This window comes from Astatotilapia calliptera, chromosome 3 (genome assembly GCF_900246225.1).
Source record: "Astatotilapia calliptera chromosome 3, fAstCal1.2, whole genome shotgun sequence".
Classification (NCBI taxonomy): Eukaryota; Metazoa; Chordata; class Actinopteri; order Cichliformes; family Cichlidae; genus Astatotilapia; species Astatotilapia calliptera.
The window spans coordinates 41,022,260-41,032,379 of NC_039304.1; the positions used below are offsets into that span (position 1 = coordinate 41,022,260).

The 10,120-nt window shown below is 40.0% G+C and overlaps 1 long non-coding RNA gene across 1 annotated transcript; it reads left to right on the forward strand.

The window, feature by feature from the left end:
- The first annotated feature begins 1,027 nt into the window (after nucleotides 1-1,027).
- Nucleotides 1,028-2,320, forward strand: LOC113013401 (uncharacterized). Its single transcript, XR_003270825.1, has 3 exons — nucleotides 1,028-1,092; nucleotides 1,470-1,553; nucleotides 2,261-2,320. It is a non-coding gene; the product is annotated as an uncharacterized LOC113013401 (long non-coding RNA).
- Nucleotides 2,321-10,120: the final 7,800 nt, after the last annotated feature.

Genomic DNA, 10,120 nt, shown 5'->3' on the forward strand with positions numbered 1-10,120 from the left:
TACACTGTATATAATATTTATTTGTCTTTCAAATTCATGAGTCAAAATGTATGTTGTCCACCACATGTTAAAAAAAAACTCTTTGGAAAGTACATGTTTAACAAATTAAGTTGAGAAATCTTTTTTTCATGTCTAAAGATGAATAAAAATACTTAAGAAAAAAATCCCGATTGAGGTTGTCAGAAATCATGCATGAAAGGGTTTAATGTTTTTGCTCAAAAATAAAAATTCTCTCACAGCTCGTCTGACTGTGAGTCCCAGCAGCTCTCAGTTCTTTCAATATGACTCTGTGTCTCTGAGCTGTGAGGAGGACGACAGCTCTGCTGGATGGACTCTGAGGAGAAACACAAGCAGAGACACCGGAGCTGAGTGTGAGGAATGGGGAAAACCAGCTGGTTCTTCCTGTAACATCAGTGTTTTCCCATGGGACAGTGGAGTTTACTGGTGTGAGTCCAGAGAGGGTCCCATCAGTAACATGGTTAAGCTGACAGTCACTGGTAAGCTGAGTGTGTGGAGTTAGTGTTGATGAAGCTGTGTGTAAATGGATGAAATGCTGTAGTTTGTCTCTGTGTTGAGGTGGATCAGTGATCCTGCAGAGTCCTGTCCTCCCTGTGATGGAGGGAGATGACGTCACTCTGCTCTGTAAAACAAAGACCACTCCCTCCAACCTCCCAGCTGCTTTCTATAAAGATGGCTCCCTCATCAGGAAGCAGCCTACAGGTCACATGACCATCCAGCATGTTTCCAGGTCTGATGAAGGCCTCTACAAGTGTGACATCAGCGGTCATGGAGAGTCTCCATCCAGCTGGATCACTGTCACAGGTGAAGCTTCTGTTTCTTTTACAGATTTTAGACCAAAATTGACTCAAAGGGACCACAAAGATTTCTTTTTCAAATTAATTCCAGGTTCTTCCACCTCTCCTCCTCCATCAGCCTCCACTGCCTCTTTCTCCTCCTCGTTTTCCTCTACTCCTCCTCCTCACCAGTCCTCTTCTCCTCTCTCTGTGCTGATTTCTGTTCCCTTCATATTTGGGCTGCTGCTGCTTGTACTGGTTGTACTGGTGAAAAGACGTGTCCAAAGGAAACCTGAAGGTGAGACACACATTCTGCTCAAACTTAATGTGAACATATTGAAGACTTAAAGGGACAGTTCACCTGAAAAATGAATCAGATATCTTCAACTGTGACCAGTTCACATTAATCTAAGCGGACAAACAGCACTACAGACCAAACACATGTAGGTGTGATTATTAAACTGTTCCTTTAAAAACAGTCACATGACACACACGACTTTGTGGTCAAATAATGTTGATGTGAACAGAAGCTTTCTGTTTTATGACTCACAATCTTTATTTCATTTATGTTGATATAAAATCATACATGGATATTCTTCGAAAGATTAATAACACAAATCATGAAACAGCAACAGTTCTGTTATATTTAGGAAACATTTACATTTGATTTTGCAGACAGAGATCCTGCAGCAGCTGCCACCTCCTCATCAGTGAGAAGAACATCAGCAGACGGCCGAGACGGATCAATCAGGAGAAGAGGTACGACAAGTTTCCTGTTAGAAAGTCTCTACATTTCTTAAAGCTCCTCTGCTGTTTCCACTGATAAGTTTTACCATGAAGCTAAGGCAAAGAGTCACTGAAGCAAGGTTACAAAGAGAAGTGACGATCAGTGAGCAGCAGTGTGGCTTCTTGCAGAGAAAGAGCTCTTCAGATGTGATGTTTTCTTTAAGAGTGTTGATGGAGAAGTGCAACCAAGTGCAGAGAACTTCAGCAGCAGCTTCACTGTGTCTTTGTGTATCTGGAGAAAACAGATGATAGTCCTGAGAGAGGAACTGTGGTGCAGTGCAGTGGTGATGGACAGGTTGACAAATGAGCTCAGGCAGCAGTCTCTGTGGATTATAATGTTGCAGATGACATGGTGATCTGTAGTGAGAGTAGGGAACAGGGTGAAGAGAGTGTTAACAGCACTCTGATCATTTTAACTGCAAACTCCTGAAGTTTGGCTGTTAGTGAGCCGAAACGTTCATGTTTTCTGTGTACCGCACGAAGACAACAATTAACCTTTGGTAAACGGTAACATGAGCAGCTCTGTGGTCACTACGTTTCCTGTTTTGAGAACTAAACTCAGCAGAGGTGTAAAAGTCGCTCTAAGTTAATGTGCTGTGGCCTCATGTTTGAATGTTTGCAGTTCTTTTCTCATGTTTACATCCTGACAGCTAAACTTCTTTATTCTGTGTTTGTTTCAGATGTTTCATTAGAGACAACAGTCATCTACTCCTCACTGAAGCTGACCCACACACCTTCACCACAGCTCAGATTCAACAAGTAAGATTGTTTCCTCACTTGAAGAAGACAAAGAAGAAGAAGACGTCTTTGAAACCAGCTGCAGTCGCAGTCTTACACATATTGACGGGCGATCGTGGCTCAAGAGTTGGGCGTTCGCCTTGTAATCGGAAGGTTGCCGGTTCGAGCCCCGGCTTGGACAGTCTTGGTCGTTGTGTCCTTGGGCAAGACACTTCACCCGTTGCCTACTGGTGGTGGTCAGAGGGCCCGGTGGCGCCAGTGTCCGGCAGCCTCGCCTCTGTCAGTGCGCCCCAGGGTGGCTGTGGCTACAATGTAGCTTGCCATCACCAGTGTGTGAATGTGTGTGTGAATGGGTGGATGACTGGATATGTAAAGCGCTTTGGGGTCCTTAGGGACTAGTAAAGCGCTATATAAATACAGGCCATTTACCATTAATAGAGAAATGGCAATGGCTGCATTTTATTTTATATTTTAATATTTTATGCTGAGGGTATAATCTGAAAGAGATTGCAAGGTGGTGTCAGGGGGAAGGTAGCTAGGCAACAATTGGAGGAAGTGAGTGAGAGCAAAGGCAGGGATTAACCCTTTAAAACCGGTCGGAGCGGGCACGCTCTGTTTTGCGTTATTATTTTTAAATCCCGGTAGCACTGCAACCACGTAAGCTAGCGCAATAATTTTTTTTTGCAAATGAAACCGGAGGAGTTGTGCTTACATCTGATGCCATCAGCTTGTCCTAGGTCACAGTTTCCTTCCACATATAGCTTTGCAAAAATTGCATAAAAACCACTTGCAGCAACAAAAACATAATATTCCAGAAACACGCTTTGCCGGTCAGATCAGCTGTTCGTTACACTTCCTACGTTGGAATAGACGTCAGCGCGAACTTTCGCATGTCCGCCATGACCTGCCCGAAACCGGAAGTGACGTCATTTTCGCGGAAATGTAGTTTTTTACCATCAGGGCCTCATGAGCCTATACTGGTGTTTTTAAAAGTTATGTTTGACTTTATGACTTTCTGTGTCGTTTCTGGGATGCTTAGGACTCATATTGCACTGCTGGAAATAGTTTATTTTGATGCATATGCTGTTATTTTGCAAATTTGCATTATAATATTTATTTTCGTTTTTCCTGCAGTATATAAAAATTGGTGTATTTCAAAAATAAAACTATGAAGACACTCAAAATAAATTTCCTGTGGTGGGAAACTATTTTGTGCAACTTTTTTGAATTTACAGTTTTGAGGGATAAGCCTCTTAAATTTCTCTAACTAGAAATATATGTTAAAAAAACAAAAACGATTTTAAATTTTTTTTTGTAGTTTATTGCACTTTTTTGCAATTTATGTAATTACTATCCACTTAATGCAGACATATTATTAGAATCTGGGATATAATGGTTGTATTGATGTATAGCAACTTGAAATGCTCCCAAAAATGGCTCCACAGCATGTAAAAATATAATATAAGCTCTGGCAGACTTGGTTCTATGGTAGGTCTTAAAGGGTTAAATGGTGGAAGCTGAAGGTTTGATGTAAATTTGGTGTAAAATTTTGTGATTAATAAAAAAACATACACACCTTGAAGGGAACCCCCACTGAATTTAATGTTTCCCTGATACAGACACAGAATGGCTGTTACAGTTAAGTGAAAGTTGTTGTTAAAGTTAAAGTGTTTGTCATTCATTCTGATGCCTGCAGCTCTGTCACATGCATGAGATATACATTATAAATTATTACAGTCCAGGGATCTTCATGCATATATGGCCCAAATAACCCATTCATGTAAGTATTTAAATATTTAGATAATAATATATTCAGATAATAACATTTTCTCATTAATTAAAAGCCCTTAAAGATTATAAACAAAAATCTAAATGCTCAATAAATGAATAAATTAACATTGACTTATGAAAAATAAATCTCACAAACATAGTGAAACAGTCAATGATGGAGAGGATTGAAGAACTGGAACATATAAATAAAAAGGATGAGTTATTTAAAGAGTCGTCCTCCCTCCATGATTTATATGTTCCAGCTGTGGCCACGCCTCCTTCACATTTTGTAATATACACCTATATACATATAACGAAATATACACATTTGTGTGGAAAAACCAAGCAACAACAGTTTGGGTGGGGAAGGCACATGGTCAGACCAACAGACCATAGAGGTCCGCCACCTACTTGACTCTAAATTGTGCTACTGAGAGGAAGGAGGCGGTTTTAACTGAAAGATCTCACACCTCTGTGTGGTACGATGGGAAAAGCACCTCATCTGCGGCTGCTCCGTAAGTACCTCATGCTCTTTTTAAATCTTAATATGTGCATTTAGCTTTACCGTTTACCATTTCAGCTGGTTCTGTCATTAGCAGGAGGTTTTAACAGGTTCAGAGATTTCTTTCCTTAAATTCATTAAAATTCTGAGTAAACCACCACGGTGTTAAACTGCATCTTCACATCAAAGGAATTGTTTTGTGTTCATCAGTCTGAGACTCAGTTTGTGGTCACTGCTCCTGTAAGCAAAAACTCACTAAAATACACTGAATATTTATGATCTTGTGCTTTCTTTTCAGTTCTAATGTCATTGCTCTGCCACACAACAAATCAAGGTTAGTGAACCTGTTTTTATGACAGAATAACACAAAGAACAATTAAGCAGATCCAAAGAGCCTCTCTGACTAATAAAAGACAGATTAGTCCCAGATGTGTGTGTTAGGGGAAGCTCAGAATTAAAAACAACAAAAATTAAAAATCCAGTAAAACTTCAATCATTAAAAAAATGTGGTTCAGTTTAATATTTGAGTGAAAATAGTGCAATCGGTGGTTTAGATCAGTTAAACATTACAGCAGTAAAATACAGTCATTTCCTTATGTTATGTGTGCGTACAGAGAACCAACACCAGAAGGTTCAAACCAAAGAAACGTTCATGCTGTCTGTCTGTTTCAGAAGGGCAGCCAATCAGAAGAAGAGTGCGGAGGAGATAGTCTTAAACAAATAATAAACTTAGCAGCTACATCAAGGCAGCAAAATCTACCAACCAGCTTTAGTTTATGACATGCGTGCAGTGTTCTGGCACGATCTGTTGAATAAACTTCAGTTCACCTCAAAAACTAATTTTTTTGCAACTTTTTTGTTCAAGATACAATAAATTCTCCCACAGCTCGTCTGACTGTGAGTCCCAGCAGCTCTCAGTCCTTTGAAGGAGCCTTTTTGTCTCTGAGCTGTGAGGAGGACGACAGCTCTGCTGGATGGACTCTGAGGAGAAACACAAGCAGAGACACCAGAGCTGAGTGTGAGGAGTGGGGAAAACCAGCTGGTTCTTCCTGTAACATCAGTGCCACCCTCTCATTGGACAGTGGAGTTTACTGGTGTGAGTCCAGAGAGGGTCCCATCAGTAACATGGTTAACCTGACAGTCGCTGGTAAGCTGAGTGTGTGGAGTTAGTGTTGATGAAGCTGTGTGTAAATGGATGAAATGCTGTAGTTTGTCTCTGTGTTGAGGTGGATCAGTGATCCTGCAGAGTCCTGTCCTCCCTGTGATGGAGGGAGATGACGTCACTCTGCTCTGTAAAACAAAGACCACTCCCTCCAACCTCCCAGCTGCTTTCTATAAAGATGGCTCCCTCATCAGGAAGCAGCCTACAGGTCACATGACCATCCAGCATGTTTCCAGGTCTGATGAAGGCCTCTACAAGTGTGACATCAGCGCTCATGGAGAGTCTCCATCCAGCTGGATCACTGTCACAGGTGAGGAATTTGTTTATTTCACAGATTTTAGACCAAAAGCGACTCAAACTGACCACAAAGATCCCTTTTCTCTTTAATTCCAGGGTCTTCCACCTCTCCTACTCCATCAGCTTCCACTGCCTCTTTCTCCTCCTCGTTTTCCTCTACTCCTCCTCCTCACCAGTCCTCTCCTCCTCTCTCTGTGATGGTGTCTATTCCCTCCATATTTGGGCTGCTGCTGGTTGTGCTGGTTGTACTGGTGAAAAGACGTGTCCAAAGGAAAGCTGAAGGTAAGACACACATTCTGCTCAAACTTAATGTGAACATATTGAAGACTTAAAGGGACAGTTCACCTGAAAAATGAATCAGATATCTTCAACTGTGACCAGTTCACATTAATCTAAGCGGACAAACAGCACTACAGACCAAACACATGTAGGTGTGATTATTAAACTGTTCCTTTAAAAACAGTCACATGACACACACGACTTTGTGGTCAAATAATGTTGATGTGAACAGAAGCTTTCTGTTTTATGACTCACAATCTTTATTTCATTTATGTTGATATAAAATCATACATGGATATTCTTAGAAACACAAATCATGAAACAGCAACAGTTCTGTTATATTTAGGAAACATTTACATTTGATTTTGCAGACAGAGATCCTGCAGCAGCTGCCACCTCCTCATCAGTGAGAAGAACATCAGCAGACGGCCGAGACGGATCAATCAGGAGAAGAGGTACGACAAGTTTCCTGTTAGAAAATCTCTACATTTCTTAAAGCTCCTCTGCTGTTTCCACTGATAAGTTTTACCATGAAGCTAAGGCAAAGAGTCACTGAAGCAAGGTTACAAAGAGAAGTGACGATCAGTGAGCAGCAGTGTGGCTTCTTGCAGACAAAGAGCTCTTCAGATGTGATGTTTTCTTTAAGAGTGTTGATGGAGAAGTGCAACCAAGTGCAGAGAACTTCAGCAGCAGCTTCACTGTGTCTTTGTGTATCTGGAGAAAACAGATGATAGTCCTGAGAGAGGAACTGTGGTGCAGTGCAGTGGTGATGGACAGGTTGACAAATGAGCTCAGGCAGCAGTCTCTGTGGATTATAATGTTGCAGATGACATGGTGATCTGTAGTGAGAGTAGGGAACAGGGTGAAGAGAGTGTTAACAGCACTCTGATCATTTTAACTGCAAACTCCTGAAGTTTGGCTGTTAGTGAGCCGAAACGTTCATGTTTTCTGTGTACCGCACGAAGACAACAATTAACCTTTGGTAAACGGTAACATGAGCAGCTCTGTGGTCACTACGTTTCCTGTTTTGAGAACTAAACTCAGCAGAGGTGTAAAAGTCGCTCTAAGTTAATGTGCTGTGGCCTCATGTTTGAATGTTTGCAGTTCTTTTCTCATGTTTACATCCTGACAGCTAAACTTCTTTATTCTGTGTTTGTTTCAGATGTTTCATTAGAGACAACAGTCATCTACTCCTCACTGAAGCTGACCCACACACCTTCACCACAGCTCAGATTCAGAAAGTAAGATTGTTTCCTCACTTGAAGAAGACAAAGAAGAAGAAGACGTCTTTGAAACCAGCTGCAGTCGCAGTCTTACACATATTAATAGAGAAATGGCAATGGCTGCATTTTATTTTATATTTTAATATTTTATGCTGAGGGTATAATCTGAAAGAGATTGCAAGGTGGTGTCAGGGGGAAGTAGCTAGGCAACAATTGGAGGAAGTGAGTGAGAGCAAAGGCAAGGGTTAAATGGTGGAAGCTGAAGGTTTGATGTAAATTTGGTGTAAAATTTTGTGACAAATAAAAAGAGATGCAGAGCTTTGAAGGGAACCACCACTGAATTTAATGTTTCCCTGACACAGACACAGAATGGCTGTTACAGTTAAGTGAAAGTTTACTCATAGTTTACTTGTTCTTTTTGTAATGTTAAATGTGACATATAATTGAATAAACAATGTTAAAGTTTTTGTCATTCATTCTGATGCCTGCAGCTCTGTCACATGCATGAGAGACACACATTATAAATAATTACAAAAGGCAAAGTAATATTTATATTTGCTGTTGCATCACTCATGTTATGCACTGTTACAGGCACAAAGCAATTTCAGCTTCACATATACATTATAAATTATTACAGTCCAGTGATCTTCATGCATATGTGGCCCAAATAACCCATTCATGTAAGTATTTAAATATTTAGATAATAATATATTCATATAATAACATTTTCTCATTAATAACAAGCCCTTAAAGATTATAAACAAAAATCTAAATGCTCAATAAATGAATAAATTAACATTGACTTGTGAAAAATAAATCTCACAAACATAGTGAAACAGTCAATGATGGAGAGGATTGAAGAACTGGAACATATAAATAAAAAGGATGAGTTATTTAAAGCTAATCCAGTTTGGCGTCACACAGGAGATTCCTTCTAGAAGCAGATCCGATCACTCTGCAGCCATTATGAAATGCTGCATTGGTAAATCTTTATGAAGCATTATCTGCACTGTCTTTTATTTGAATGGTCACCAGGACATAAACACTGCATGTACAGGATCAGCAGTCAAATCTGACATCAAGCATTTTTTAACTTTTGCTGACTTTGCCCCAAAATAAGTTTTAAAAACCCTTTTTCACACATGGGATTTCAGCCTCTGCAACCATCTTTACTGTTGCTGTCTGTCATAGATTTGAATTCAGGGTTTTTGAGTGCCACATGTCTCTCTTAGACTGACCCCCTCCTGCCAGTTAATATAGCATAATATAGCAATAGGTCTTACAGTCACTTCAGGTTAAAGAGTGGATGAGCTGTGGCGTAATGTTTGCAGCTCTAATCTATAAAGCCCAACATTTTATCCTAAAACAAAAGTTTTGTATCCGTCACATGACGTGTTATGACTGAGAGCGATCCAGCTGCAGGTTATTCTTCAGTGCACAGAACAGTTAATAACTCCATCAGGACAAACTGCAGACACAGAGGTACAGCTGCTCCCTTTTTCACACTTACTGTAAAAACTCCCTTTTGGAAAAAAAAGGTTCAGATCTCAGCCTGCAGCAGCAGACACTGTGAAAAACACCATTTGTTCCTGTGACAACATGAAGATAATCAGCTCATCAAATCAGACTAAAAAGAAAGATCAAACTATCTTAGAAAATATCCATCCATCCATGTTCTTACACTTGTTTGAATTCAGGTTTTGGTGGCAGCAGTGTGAGCAGAGAAGTCCAGAGTCACCCTGATCAACTCTTCTAGCTCATCTGGGGAAACAGAGTCATTCCCAAGCATGCAGAGAAAAACATAATCTAGGAGACATCCTAGTCAGATGCCAGAGCCACCATAACTGTCTCCTTTTAATGTGGAGGAGCAGTGGTCTACTCCTATGGGCTCAAATACGCAAGTCCAAAATATTATTCCCACAATTTGAGCCTATACACTCCGACTCCCTCTTGAATGAGCGAGCTCCTCAACCTGTCATAGTGAAGGTAGGACAGTAGACTAACCAGTTGCTCCTCTGTGTCTTCTCTGTGATAAACAGAGCCGTTGCACTACTCTTCCCATGTTTACGTCCTGACATCTAAACTTCTTTATTATGTGTTTGTGTTCAGACGTTTCATTAGAGACAACAGTCATCTACTCCTCACTGAAGCTGACTGACACACCTTCACCACAGCTCAGATTCAACAAGTAAGATTGTTTCCTAACCTGATGAAGACAAAGAAGAAGAAGTCTTTGAAACCAGCTGCAGTCACAATCTTACACATATTAGTAGACAATGGCTGCATTGAAGACATACTTTAAGAAGAGGGAGAAATAAAGGATATACACATTATAAATAATTACAAAAGACAAAGTAATATTTATATTTACTGTTGCATCACTCAAGTTACACACTGTTGCAGACACAAACCAATTCAGCTTCACATGTACATTATAAATTATTACAGTCCAGTGATCTTCATGCATATATGCTACAAACAATACATTCATATATGATTTAAATATTTAGATCATAATATAATCATATAATAAAATATTCTCAGTAATTACAAGACCTTTAAACAATAT